The 14,971-nt window shown below is 43.1% G+C and overlaps 1 protein-coding gene across 1 annotated transcript in view; it reads right to left on the bottom strand.

Annotated features, from left to right (window-relative positions):
* The window catches only part of LPAR3 (lysophosphatidic acid receptor 3), an 88,134-nt gene extending 82,421 nt beyond the window's left edge, over positions 1-5,713 (bottom strand). Inside the window, exon 1 of the mRNA XM_020891323.2 lies at positions 5,551-5,713. The gene's annotated coding sequence lies outside the window, so the exon portion shown is untranslated. The remainder of the gene's footprint in view (positions 1-5,550) is intronic.
* Between the last annotated feature and the right edge of the window lie 9,258 nt (positions 5,714-14,971).

Below are 14,971 nucleotides of genomic sequence, written 5' to 3'. Positions count from 1 at the left end.
AATACGGGTGGGCTTTGTGGACTGGATGGTACTGTTGGAACAATGGCAACTTCCTGGTTTGGTGGTACAAGGATTATTGTTATGTGCATCTTGACTGGGCTAAGGGGTGCCCAGGTAGCTGGTAAGTCATTATCTAAGTCTGCCGTGAGGGTGGTTCTAGAAGAGATTAGCATTTGGATCTGTACACTGAGTAAAGAAGATGATACTCAAGCAACATGGTTGAGTATCATCCAGTCTGCTGAGAGACTGAACAGAGCAAAATGGAGGAAGAAGAGCCAATATTCCCTGTTGTCTGAGCTGGGATAACATCTCCTCCTGACCTCAGACATCAGAGTTCCTGTTCCCAGGCCTTCAGACTCAGATTGAATTACACTACCTGCTTTGCTGGTTCTTCACCTTGCAGATGGCAAGACTGTGACTTCTCAGCCTCCATGACCCCAAGTCAATTCTTAAAACAAACACCTCTTATAAATAGCTATCCCATTGGTTCCATTCTTTGGAGAACCCTGACCAATCCTAATGCCATGGGGATATAGAAAAAGATTATACTTATTTTCTCCTTGCCAGACCCATGTGACAGTTTAGTTCAGGGAAAGGGCTCCCATTCAAAGAATTGACCTATTAGAAATCAACTGGGGCAGGAGGCAAATCATTCAGGGATGTTCTATACCCAATGCCTTGCTTTGAGCTTCAATAACTAGTTACTCTCAAGGGAGCTGAGCCTTAACATTGGATTCTAGCTCTCTTTGGGAAATGAACGCCTGTGACAGACTCTACTGCCCACCTTTGATTTACATGCTGTGAGTCCATCTGGGGACAGCTCAAGCCTTTCTAAAAAGGAGGGGTTTGGAGGCAGCAAGACTGAAAGGGGAGACCAGGGGACTTGCCTTAAAGGTGCATTTACAAAGCAAGCACACTGCTTTTATTCAGATTGCATATTTGTTTGGAGAGGCTTTGGGCAAACTAGTGGCACTTAGGGAGGAGATAAAATGCCCTCCAACCCACCCCTGCCACCTGCCAAGCCACCCTGATGATACCACATCAGGCTGCACAAGGCTGAATCAACCAAGGCTAGTAGGTCTTCCGGCGAAACATCCAGGGAACAATAAAGACACAGGCTAGCTGATCAGTAATTTCAGGGGCTGACTAACATCGTTAGGAAGGGGTGGGGCAGGTTGTTTTCCAGAGTGACACTCAGTCTGGCCCAGACTTGGCTGTATGAATAATTCACATCTGAGGATGGGAGGCAAGGTCCACGGGAGCAGGAGGGGAACAGGCAATCGAGGAGTTCAAGGCAGTAGGCAGATGGGACAAGAGGCTAGGGGTCGGGGCCACAGAGGCCAGGCCAGGAGATGAGGAGCAATAAGAATGAAGACATCAGCCTGGAGAGGGAAGAGGGGGTACAATCAAGGAAGTGAGACTTTCCTTTCACTGGGCTCTATTCTGGCTCACCAGGCAAGTCAGACAGAGAGCAACACACACCTTTCAGACTGAATGAAATAATAAGCTTAATTGTTCGGGGTAGGAGGGGGAATGCCTTGAGTCAGTTTAGTGCTTTGCAGAGTAAGCCTTAGAGACTCAAGTTACCAAGTAGACACAGGCCAGTGAGGACGGCTCATGCATGTGTGTTAAGTTGCTTCAGTAGTGTCCAACTCTTTGCGACCCCACGAACTATAGCCCACCAGGTTCTTCTGTCCATGGGATTCTCCAGGCAAGAACACTGGAGTGGTTTGCCACACCCTCCTCCAGACAATCTTCCTGACCCAAGGATCAACCCACATCTCTTCTGTCTCCTTCACTGGCAGGCCGGTCCTTCACCACTAGTGCTACCTGGGAAGCCCAGGGACAGGAGAGGGCACCCCAGTTTAATGCCTGATGATCCCCAGTACCACTCTGCTCTGACTCACTGGCTGGTTAGTTAACTCTATGTTTCTGTCTACCAAGAACTGAGATGAGCAGACAGCACAGGTAATTCTAAGATGGAATGAAAACTTCTTTGGACCTCTGCCCTGCGCCTTCGATCACACAATGTTAGGTAATCTTGGTCCTGACATTTCTCTTCCTCTCATATTTCCCACGGAGCAATCTCTCAACCTTTGGCAGGATTTCCTTCTTGAGGAGGCAGCAAATTCAACATGTCCAACACCCATGTGGGGGTCCTCCCACCCCTACAGCCTGTCTGCCCCACATCTGGAGGCCCTGCCTCTTTAATTCCAACATTTATGTGACCCTGGCCAGGCACAAAGCTCTTCTGCATACCTGACTTAATGGGACCCAACACAACCAATGCAGGTAGCTAGAAAAGGAATTATTACCCCCATTGTGCAAATGAGAAAACTGATTCAAAGACGATAACCTTTATTCAAGGTCACAAGAGCTCACTCAAGTGTGGCTGGGATTAGAACCCAGACCCCTGTACACCAAACTGCCTCTCTAACCCAGCACTGTCAGGGCACAAGCTCTTGGGGCTTTCACTCAGCTCTGCACCTCTCACCTCCACCTTTCCCAGTCACGGCAAGACTAAGTTCCAGGGGACTTCACACACACACACAGAATCCAGGATGAGGGTCAAAGGTCCGAGAGGGGGCAGCTCAGTACCTTGAGGAGAAACGATGGATGGAAGAGCAAAAGGGCCATGGAGAGGAAGCAGGAAAATGAGTAAGGAAAGTGAGAAGAACATCTCTAAGTCACCCAGGACTTGGGAATCTCTCTTTACACTCTCACCGGTACAATGTACATTTGCACCACGTTTATAGAAATGTCAATACTTTAGGGTTTATCTAGGAGGGAAAGGGAGCATCCAGCATTTAAGGAGGACTTCCTGTACATCAAGACCCAACTAAGTGCTTTCTCTTTTCATCTTGGGAGGTGGATATAATCTTCAATTTTACAGACAAAGAAATTAGAGAGGTGAAGCAAAGTATTCATAGTCGCAAAGCCTGGCCTGAAACAAAGGCTGATCTGACTGCAAAGCCCAGCTCTTCTCTTTACACCACAGTAATAACGCCCTGGGCCTGGGCTCTGCCATTTAGAACCTTGCAATCAGACTTAACCACTCTGTTGGGTATAATCACAGTCCAGAAAGCATTTTGAACTAATGTATACTCCACAGAGAATGGCTAATGGGTAATTTGAGTTATAGTAATTCCCATTCGAGTTACAGTGATTCCCCCAGCCACAGCCTGAAGAAATCAGACGCTAGGCTTAGATTATGGTGGATTTCTGCTCCAAGATGAAAAACTTGGGGGAGAGACAGCCAGCCTCGGGCATGGGTGCACCACTTTGAGGGTGTGTGCCTTGATTGCTAACTGGCTATGGTGCTATGTGTGCAGGGGTTCCTTTGTGTCTATGTGTTTTGGAAAAATGAGAGAGGATTAGCGTGTAGATTTTCAAACAGGTTCTGATGAACATAAATGGAAAATTATCCCATTTTGAAATGTTTTCATTTTAGTCTTCATTTGTAGAAAATATACGTAGATCTGCTCAATAAAACATCTTGTAAATCATCCAGATATGTAAATTGTTCTTTAGTCACTAAGTTGTGTTCAACTCTTTGTGACCCCATGGACTGTAGCCTGCCAGGCTCCTCTGTCCATAGCATTTCTCAGGCAAGAATACTGGAGTGGGTTGCCATTTCCTTCAGGATTATTGCCAATCCTTCAGGGATTATTCCTGACCCAGGGATCGAACCCAAGTCTCCTGTGGTGGCAGCAGACTCTACCACTGAGCCACCAGGGAAACCTAGATATTTAACTAGATGTGACCTAATAATATAAAGAGGCTGGTAACTACTATTTGTGCATTTGTAAGATTTAGAAAAGAAATGTGTTACTTAGAGTTAAAGCTACAAAGTTTTGAATTCTAAAGACAAAAATAGAAAACTTGAAAAATGTGTTCAAATAATCTGTTGTCCTAGGTACTTGGTACTTACATGGACTTCCCAGGTAGCGCTGGTGGTAAAGAACACACCTGCCAATGAAGGAGGTGTAAGAGACATGGGTTCGATCCCTGGGTTGGGAGGAAACCCTGGAGAAGGAAATGGCAACCCACTCCAGTATTCTCGCCTGGAGAATCCCACGGATGGACAGAAGAACCTGGCAAGCAACAGTTTATGGAGCTGCAAAGATTCAGACATGACTGAGCATGCATACACACACACGCACGCACTTGGTACTTATATTGACATAACAATTAATATGTTATGTCCAGATGACTGAATATCACTACATGATACATACAGTCGCATGGTACAAGAGACACCTCCAGAAGCTTATCTCAAGTATAGAACCTCATTGGCAGGGGTTGCTTGCTGGTCTTTTTTAGAACAGCCCACTTTGTTTGGACAAGCATGGTGTTAATAGAGCAGAGGTGATGTGTTTCTAACTGTATCACTTCTGTTCAAAAAAAGGAAAATTCTATTCACTGGATCAGAACACACAAAATTGGATGCAATTCCTCATCGGAAGCAGAGTTAGCAACCCCTGATAAGTAGTTCAGTGGAAAACCCAATAACTCTCCTTAGCAATACAAAAGTTCATGCATTGATGACATGCTGTGCAGTGCATGAAATAATAACTGACTGGTGAAGAGGGGTCGCCTGTGACTGGCATTTACTTTATTCGCTGACTTACAAAAGTAGGAACCGCCAGAAGCTAAAAGTACCTCTTAACTTCTAAAATAATATCCCAAGGCCAGGTGATACCCAGGGCAGCAAAGAAGTGAGGGGGGCGAAATGCACCGCAGGGACAGTAATAAGTAACATTTCGTGGAAAATACCGTTTAAAAATGACCTACATGTTTTGGGGGCAGTTTTAATGATTCCCTTAATAAAACTAAACTGTTTCCAATACGCACAGTCACTCCTCAAAGTACTTGCTTGAGAAATTTCTAAGCAATTTTACGTAGTTGTAACTTGTTGAAGGAAAGCAATAAAGTAACAATGCTACAGAACAAAGCACTTTTGTCTGCCGGTGGTGAGGGGGACCGCTAGGACCTTCACTTACTCTCAAAGCACAGCCCCTGACAGGGTTACCAGTGAATTCATAATAACCATTGCCCAAATCTTTGGATGCCTCGCATGGTTCGAACTGTTCCCTAACTAACACACCGCCAGCCCGGGAGGAGTTGATGGCTGGAAAATGTTATATCTGTGGGCTCTACGGGAGAACCTCAGTTCACCATCGACGGCTGCGAGATCGAGTTTGGCGAAGAAGCACCTGTGCAAGGGCAGAGCGGAACCTGAGCCCGGCTCTCCGCTCCTCTGCGCCCAGCCCACCAGCTCACAGCAGGGACGGACGCTGCGCGGGTTCTGCATCCCGACGGCTTTTTACTCCTAGGGGGGAAAAAGGAAGGCGGAAAGGGCAAGATGTGCTCCACGTCGCCCAAAGAGGTCTGTCCAAGGTACGTGGAATAGGTATGGGGTCCGGGCTGGACGCCAGGCAACCCAAAAAAGCCGAGGGCTGGGCCCGGCAGAGATGCGCCCCGACCTCCCCACGCGGCCCGGCCGGCTGCAGCTCCGGGAACCCTCCCCGAGCTCCGCGCCCCACTCACCGCTCACGCTCGCCCGCGCCGCCGAGCCCGGGAACCGGGACCGCTGCTGCTGCCGCATGCCCTCGGGGCCGAGCGCGACGGGCGACCGGGGGCCGGGCGCTAGCAGCGGCGGAGGACGCGGCGGGCGGGCGGGCGGGCGGCGGCGCGCCTCCTCTCCAGTGGCCGCTGAGACCCGCAGGGAAGTCAAAGTTTGGCAGAGCGAGGGGCGGCGCCCAGGGGGCGGAGGGTCCGCGTCCCGCCCTGCTCCGCCTCTCCCCGCTCCGCCCGGTCCGACTGTTCCCACGGGAGAGCGCCCCCCACCGGCGAGGCAAGGATCGGCGCTCGGGGCTCTTCTGCAGATGTCCTTCTGCCTGGGACTGGTCCCCGGGAGTGCGACCGGCCTCCAGGAGGAGATGGCACTCACTGAACGACCCCTAGCACCCACAGGCCCTACAGAGCCATACCTGGGAGCCCTGTATTAAAGCACTGTCCGCCTGTACCTCTCCTTATTCGGCGGGGAGAGATTCCTTTGAAGTGACTTCAGGAAGTACAGCCCACGTGGGAGGCAGCTGGCTGTGTGCTCTAAAACTTGAATCCCAAAGCCCTTTAAGGGAGCAGGCAGCCCCCAGAGGCCAAGGGTGTTCACAGACATTTGACCTGGGGCCTTTCCTAGGCACCTGTTTATTGGGACAGGGAACAAAAAATATTTAAAGTTCTTGTAAGAGAATTCTGGGCCTCTTGGGGTCAAGAGTCTTGGATACTGTTTCTCAAAGCTGAAATATAAAGCCTCCATTGACCCACCTTTGGTAAAGAAGGAAAGTGCAAAGTAAACCAATGTTTGTCATGAAGACTTTGTTCTCTCTGAAGTCTGCAAAGCAAAAAGGGCACGGACATGCAGAGAGTCGGGTTTTCACGGTGACCACACAGGAGGGAAATACAGTAAAGTAAGGTCCTTCCTCCTCATGCTTCAAAACCTTGGGAAACCCAGACAGAAACGAAGATGTCTTCCTGTAACCCTTTGCCATTCATTCATCCATTCTTTCATTCATCATTCAATGCTGATATAGGTCCCTTTTATATGCTAACTAGGAATCATATCCCAGGAAACAATCTGGATGAGAACTTCCCTCTTACCTTAAAGAAATTCTGCTCCCTCTGAAAATAATTATGTTTTATTCTTTATGCAATGGATCTCATCCTGTAGGCCATAACAGCCTGGGGTGCTTCAAACTTTGACAGAGATTGGGTTATAATTTCATCAACATGTTCCCCAAATATTGTTGCTTCTTCTGGGTGTGCAGAAAATGACTGGTGTCTTACAGTGGATTGTACAGAGAAAGATACAACTTGCAGTTAGTGCTAAAGATCATGTTTACCAGAACAAGCAAAACTCTTGCAGACGATATATATGAGAATGAGGTCAGGGGAGTGAACAGTTCAACTCAAATAACAGTGCTGAAGCAGGCAATGTGGTAAACACAAAAATTCTCAACCACCTGCACTTACCAAATGCTTGACTTAATAAACGTGTAGTATGTTGAGTGAGTAACTTGTTGTAGGCTGGACTGGGAACTGTAAACACCACTGAGAGCCTTCTTTTTGCTGGGAAATTTGTTCCAAGTTCCAAACAACTTATTAGCTAAGGGATTTTGGCAACTCATTACGTTGTAACTTGGGAACTTCCCGAACTGGAGCAATGCAAAGTGGAACAGGGATCTTGTAAAGCCAGATGTGATTACCTTTGATGTATGAATCCTTAAAAGGGAGAAAGGAGAAGGAAAGATGGTGAACTGTGTTGCAAAAGGAAAAAGACATTCTAACTAGATGGTTTTTAATAAATCTGAGCAGAAGACAAGGAAGTGATGCAAGAAAGATATGCAGAGGGGATGGGGCAGGAAGAACAGCTAGTTTATTGACCTGTAGGCAGGAACAGGAAAAAGGAGACAGGACACAAAGGGCAAGTAAAGAGACAAATGTGGCTCTAAATTCTAGTTTTTTGGAGGGATTATCCACCAGATTCTGTAAATCCTTGTAGGGCCTACAGTGCCTCACTTCTCTACCAAAAAAAAAAATTTTTTTTAAATCAGTATAACCAAATTAAAATTAACAGCAGAAAATGGTAAACTCAAAGCCTGAGGATATACTTTGCCTTAAATATCACTGGCTGGAAAATCATTCAAAACTTTTTCAACAAACATTTGCTGATCAGCTTCCTGTATACAAACTGGTCTAGCTTATGTTCCTGGAGACCCAAAGATTTATAACATTGTTTCTATGAGGGGAAAGGCAGGCCAGTGTAGGGGATGGATTCTACAATACTTGATAGAATGGAATAGTGATGGCTGGAAGAACAATTATGACCTTGGAGAACTTGTGTCAGCCAGCATTTACTTGGCAGGGAATAAATGCTGCAAAATAAGTAAATAAGCAAACAGAACTAAAATCAGGTCAGCCAGCTGCCATGATGGGAAGCAAAACGGGACACAGGCAGGACTTCCTCCTCTTAGGACATGTGAGAAGTGTTCCTCTGCCCCCAGCTCAGCTTGGACCTCCAAATATAAGGACAGGGGCTCATGGATTTGTCTTTCTTACCTTTGGGAAGTATCTGAACTGAATCACCATTCAATTTTGCTTATCTGGCCTAATTAGCAATGATGATGCTTAAAGCAGGTAAATGGTATAAGGAAGTGGAATGGCAGCTATAAAGTGAGATGTCAGTGTTATCTGCAGTAACTTATCTGGAAGGTTCTGAGAAAAGCCTGAAGAAAAGGTCATTTCTAAAGAAACCAAAAGAAAAGAGAGATGGCACAAGGAAGGTGATAGCCCTGTAGAGTCTCTCTCAAATGCATGTAACTTCAAGGGGAAAGCCATAATGAAAATCACAGGAATAGTCAGAAATAACAAAACATCAAAAATCAACATTAATTTAAACTTCATTTAAATTGAGTAAACCATCTCATATGACATGTATGAATCATTCAAAAATATCACTACTTCTTAGATTTTGATCCCATCACTACTTTTCTGCATATTTTTATCCTTCTACCAAGTGACCAATTTTGAAAATCATAATGGGGATCTTGCTTTCAGTTCAATTCAGTTCAGTTGCTCAGTCGTGTCCAACTCTTTGCAATGCCGTGGACTGCAGCCCGCCACGCCTCCCTGGCCATCACCAACTCCCGTAGTTTACACAAACTCATGTGCATTGAGTCGGTGATGCCATCCAGCCATCTCATCCTCTGTCAACCCCTTCTCCTCCCACCTTCAATTTTTCCCAGCATCAGGGTCTTTTCCAATGAGTCAGTTCTTCACATCAGTGGCCAAATTATTGGAGTATCAGCTTCAGCATCAGTCCTTCCAATGAATATTCAGGACTGATTTCCTTTAGGATGGACTGGTTGGATCTCCTTGCAGTCCAAGGGACTCTCAAGAGTTTTCTCCAACACCACAGTTCAAAAGCATCAATTCTTCAGTGCTCAGCTTTCTTTATAGTCCAACTGTCACATCCATATGTGACTACTGGAAGAACCATAGCTTTGACTAGATGGACCTTTGTTGCCAAAGTAATGTCTCTGCTTTTTAATATGCTGTCTAGGTTGGTCATAACTTTTCTTCCAAGGAGTAAGTGTCTTAATTTCATGGTTGCAGTCACCGTCTGCAGTGATTTTGGAGCCCAAAAAAATAAAGTCTGTCACTGTTTCCATTGTTTCCCCATTTATTTGCCATGAAGTGATAGGACCAGATGCCATGATCTTAGTTTTCTGAATGTTGAGCTTTAAGCCAACTTTTTCACTCTCCTCCTTCACTTTCACCAAGAGGCTCTTTAGTTCTTCTTCACTTTCTGTCATAAGGGTGGTGTCATCTGCATATCTGAGGTTATTGATATTTCTCCCTGAAATCTTGATTCCAGCTTGTGCTTCTTCCAGCCCAGCATTTCTCATGATGTACTCTACATATAAGTTAAATAAGCAGGGTGACAATATACAGCCTTGATGTACTCCTTTCCTATTTGGAACCAGCCTGTTGTTCCATGTCCAGTTCTAACTGTTGCTTCCTGACCTGCATACAGATTTCTCAGGAGTCAGGTCAGGTGGTCTGGCATTCCCATCTCTTTTAGAATTTTTCAGAGTCTATTATGGTCCACACAGTCAAAGACTTTGGCATAGTCAATAAAGCAGAAGTAGATTTTTTCTGAAACTCTCTTGCTTTTTTGATGATCTAACAGATGTTAGCAACTTGATCTCTGGTTCCTCTGCCTTTTCTAAACCCAACTTGAACATCTGGAAGTTCACAGTTCACATACTGTTGAAGCCTGGCTTGGAGAATTTTGAGCATTACTTTGCTAGCGTGTGAGATGAGTGCAATGGTGCGGTAGTTTGAGCGTTCTTTGGGATTGCCTTTTTTGGGGATTGGAATGAAAACTGACCTTTTCCAGTCCTGTGACAACTGCTGAGTTTTCCAAATTTGCTGGCATATTAAATGTAGCACTTTCACAGCATTATCTTTTAGGATTTGAAATAGCTCAAATGGAATTTCATCACCTCCACTAGCTTTGTTCATAGTGATGCCTCTTAAGGCCCACTTGACTTCGCATTCCAGGATGTTTGGCTCTAGGTGAGTGATCATACCATTGTGATTATCTGGGTCTTGAGTATCTTTTTTGTACAGTTTTTCTGTGCATTCTGCCACCTCTTCTTAATATCTTCTGCTTCTGTTAGGTCCATACCATTTCTGTCCTTCATTGTGCCCATCTTTGTATGAAATGTTCCTTTGGTATATCCAATTTTCTTGAAGAGATCTCTAGACCTTCCCATTCTATTGTTTTCCTCTATTTCTTTGCATTGATGGCTGAGGAAGGCTTTCTTATCTCTCCTTGCTATTCATTGGAACTCTGCATTCAGATGGGTTTATCTTTCCTTTTCTCCTTTGCCTTTGGCTTCTCTTCTATTCACAGCTATTTGTAAGGCCGCCTCAGACAACCATTTTGCCTTTTTGCATTTCTTTTTCTTGAGGATGGTCTTGATCCCTGACTCTTGTACAATGTCACGAACCTCTGTTCATAGTTCTTCAGACACTCTGTCTATCAGATCTAATCCCTTGAATCTATTTGTCACTTTCACTGTATAATTGTAAGGGATTTGATTTAGGTCATATCTGAATGGTCTAGTGGTTTTCCCCACTTTCTTCGATTTAAGTCTGAATTTGACAATAAGGAGTTCATGGTCTTTGCCACAGTCAGCTCCCAGTCTTGTTTCTGCTGACTGTATAGAGCTTCTCCATCTTTAGCTGCAAAGAATATAATCAATCTGATTTTGGTGTTGACCATCTGATGATGTCCATGTGTAGAGTCTTCTCTTGTCTTGTTGAAAGAGGGTGTTTGCTGTGACCAGTGCGTTCTCTTGGCAAAACTCTGTTAGCCTTTGACCTGCTTCATTTTGTACTCCAAGGTCAAATGTGCCTGTTATGCCAGGTATTTCTTGACTTCCTACTTTTGCATTCCAGTCCCCTATAATGAAAAGGACATCTTTTTTGGTGTTAGTTCTAGAAGGTCTTGTAGGTCTTCATAGAACTGTTCAACTTCAGCTTCTTCAGCATTACTAGTTGGGGCATAAACTTGGATTACTGTGATATTGAATGGTTTGCCTTGGAAGCGAACAGAACTCATTCTGTCATTTTTGAGATTGCATCCAAGTACTGCATTTCAGACTCTTTTGTTGACTATGACAACTATTCCATTTCTTCTAAGGGATTTGTGCCCACAGTAGTAGATATAATGTTCATCTGAGTTAAACTCACCCATTCCAGTCCATTTTAGTTCGCTGATTCCTAAAATGTCGATGTTCATCCTTGCCATCTCCTGTGTGATCACTTCCAATTTGCCTTTTTTCATGGAACTAACATTCCAGGTTCCTATGCATTATTGCTCTTTACAGCATCAGACTTTATTTCCATTACCAGTCACATCCATAGCTGGGTGTTGTTTTTGCTTTGGTTCTGTCTCTTCATTCTTTCTGGAGTTATTTCTCCACTGATCTCCAGTAGCATATTGGGCACCCACCGACTTGGGTTATTCATCTTTCAATGTCCTATCTTTTTGCTTTTACATACTGTTCATGGAGTTCTCAAGGCAAGAATACTGACGTGGTTTGCCATTCCGTTCTCCAGTGGACCACGTTTTGTCAGAATTCTTCACCATGACCTGTCCATCTTGGGTGGGCTACATGAATGGCTCATAGTTTCATTGAGTTAGACAAGACTGTAGTCCATGTGATCAGATTGGTTTAGCAGATATGAAGATACATTGTAAAACCATAATAACTAGGATGCCCCTTGACCTCAGATTTGTGATTTGCAAAAGTTGGGTGCTCTTAATCTTCAAAGGGCTAAGTGCTGGAAGAAACTGAACATAAAAAAATTTCCCCATAAACAATCAACTAAAAGAAAACAGATGAAAAACCAGACCATCCTCCCTGAGGACTAGATAAGGTCCTTCTTGACTGGAGAGGAGAACTTAAGAAGAGAAAAAGCAACACTGATATCCTTGAGCACGAAGATGCTGACTTCTCACCATTCCTCAGGCTAAATTCTTAGAGGAACATAGATCCTTCCCTTTGATTATGAACCCAGGATTAGAGTGGTAGATTGTATTATTTAAAACCATAAGCTGCCCCTTCCTGGGGAATAATTATACTTCTCTGTATATCCATTTGACTTCTTTGGTCAATAAAGTGTGAGCTGTGCTACTAGCCAGAACAAAATTCACCTGTTCTCTCTCCCGCTGCTCTGATACCAGCCGTGTCCCAGACAGAGTCAGTTCCATCAACCTGGACCCAGGAGTGAAGAGGGCAAGAACCAGCCGTACCACGCCTGACCCAGGAGTGACTTACAAGTGAGAAATAAACCTTTGTCTTTTTAAGCTACTGAGATTTGGGGAGCATTTGTCACCACAGCATAACTGAATTTATCCTCATTAGTCCAAGCAGAGATATACTGTGCCCTGCTGTCCATCTGAGACTTGGGTAGGAAACACTCTTGCATCTATGCTCCATGCTGCGGTGATAATGGAACAGCAATACTGGTGATGTGGCACAGCTAGACATAGGAGGAACTGAACCCCCTGTCTGAGTTTTTTGTGGGTCCCAGACTGATGCAAAACAACACTGAAGTCAGTTCTGTATGGAGAAGTATGTGAAGGGAAATCCTGGCAGTGAGTACACCAGGAACTGAGCCAGCATCCAGATTTACCTCTTAAGAGAAGGTACACCATGTGTTCATCACCCACTCATTCTACCCCAACACTTGGACGCTAATAAGTCTGTTCAGGACTTATTTGCCTCAGTAGGGAGAAAATGTGAGGGGCAGAAGCCTAAGTATAAACTTCAAATGACCAAGACTGATGAAGTTGCCTGTCAGTGATAGAAATAGGAGGTTCAAGGTAGATTTTAGATACACTTTTAGAAAAATAGTTACATGTTTGCCTGCCTAAGTTTGCATTCTGAGAAATGTGTACATATGACACCAAGATAACTTTAAGAGTACATCATGAAGGTTGCATGTATTCAGCCGCAGTGAGGTGCTAAGGGTGGAGACAGGCAAAGCTGAAGCCATGCATAGACAATGGGAACACCTTATGTAATAGGCCAGCTTCTACTCCCAAACCTGACACTCAGGCTACCACTACATATTTGCCCTGAGAAGCCATCAAGGACCTGCTACCAGCAACACTTTCAGCTGCACAAATATTTATTCTAGTAAACCTGAAAAAGGAAAAGCAAACAGTTGTAAATAAATCTTGTTAGAATTTTCTGCATTCCATGCACTAAATATTTTTCCTTGTTTTGCAAAAGAATGCTGTAATATGACCCTAACATTCTTATCTGCAGGATTGATTGTTTCAACTGGATTTCATAGCCACTGGCTGGGTTAATATTTAATGTTATTGTATAATTTGAATAATAACACAAAAGACTAAGATATGAATGGACTCCAGAAGAGACTTGAGCGGTTAACCTTTAGTCCATTTAAAACAGAGGATTGATTCATTCAAAATAGAAGATCAAGAGAAATTTTCATTCTTTTTTTCATGTGGACAAGTTTTAAACCAAAGAATTTAATATAAAATACAATAGGATTCTATGACTTTATGAAAGAAGCACATTGTAATAATCATATCACATAATTTTATACTTAGGTTTGTAATCATTAATAAATATTTTTTCCTAACAGACAAGAAAATGTCATAATAAATTATTTTCCTATAATTGAATTTTTTTTAAGAAGCTCAATTCTCGGCTTCCTTTTAATTTCTGGGATGTAGCTTACTTTAATAATGTTGTATTGTGGTAGGAATGAATACAGTGGAGGTAAAGAACAATGAGAGAAGCATGAATATTAATAAGAATAATGATTCACGTATGTAGGAATAAATATTAAATAGCCCAATATTGTGAAAGCCAAAAAGATTTTATCAGAGGGGACTATATTAATTAAAGTAGCTATAACTTTGAAGACTTGCTGTCAGACTCAAAAACTTTAGTATGCTCTACTTTTAGTGCTCACTAGTTATACAAACTTGGCCATTCTCACTCAGTCTTTACAACTATAAATGTAATAATGTACATATCTCAAATTGAAGTGAAAATTAGCAAGAGATAGCATATTATAGTAATTTTTTACCAGAAAAATAAGGCAGGGTTATTTCATGATGTTAAAAGGATCCGTTCATCAAATAACAGAACTTCAAAATGTATGAAATAAAATTTAACAGAACTGAAAGGAGAAATAGACAAATCCATACTCATAGTTGGAGATTTTAACATCTGTTTCTCTGTAATTATAGAATAGGTAGACAAAAATTGGATTATAGATGATTTGAACAACACTATCAACCAAACTGACCCAGCTGGCATTTATTAAACATTATACCCACCAACTACAAAATACATGTATTTTTAAGTGCACATGTAACCGTCACAGTTAGACCGTTTTCTGAATCTTAAAACAAGTTTCGATGAATCTAAGAGGACTGAGATCATTCTTTGGACAAAATGGCAATAAATTAGAAGCCAGTAACAAAAAGATACCTAGAAAATCCCCAAGTATCTGTAAATTAAGCAACATGCAGAAAATAGCCTATTGGTTAAAGAAGAAATCACAAGAGGATTTAGAAAATATTTTGAACTGAATGATAATGGAAACGTTACATACCAAAATTTATGGGCTGTAGCCAAAACAATATTTAGCTTTAAGTACTGATATTAGAAAGAAATATAGTTAAAAAATCAATGACCTAAATGTCTAACTAAAAAAGATAGAAAAAGAAGAGCAGAACTTCTCTTGGGCCCTTTTCCAGTGAATCCCTGACATTCTGATTTCAATCACTATGTCTTAGTTTTCTTTGCTCTAGAACTTTATATAAATAGAATCATATACTATATCTGGC

The sequence above is a fragment of the Odocoileus virginianus genome, chromosome 5 (assembly GCF_023699985.2).
Source record: "Odocoileus virginianus isolate 20LAN1187 ecotype Illinois chromosome 5, Ovbor_1.2, whole genome shotgun sequence".
In the NCBI taxonomy this organism is placed as follows: domain Eukaryota; kingdom Metazoa; phylum Chordata; class Mammalia; order Artiodactyla; family Cervidae; genus Odocoileus; species Odocoileus virginianus.
Note: the sequence above shows the minus strand (reverse complement) of the source record. Positions and strands in the feature narration are given on the sequence as shown.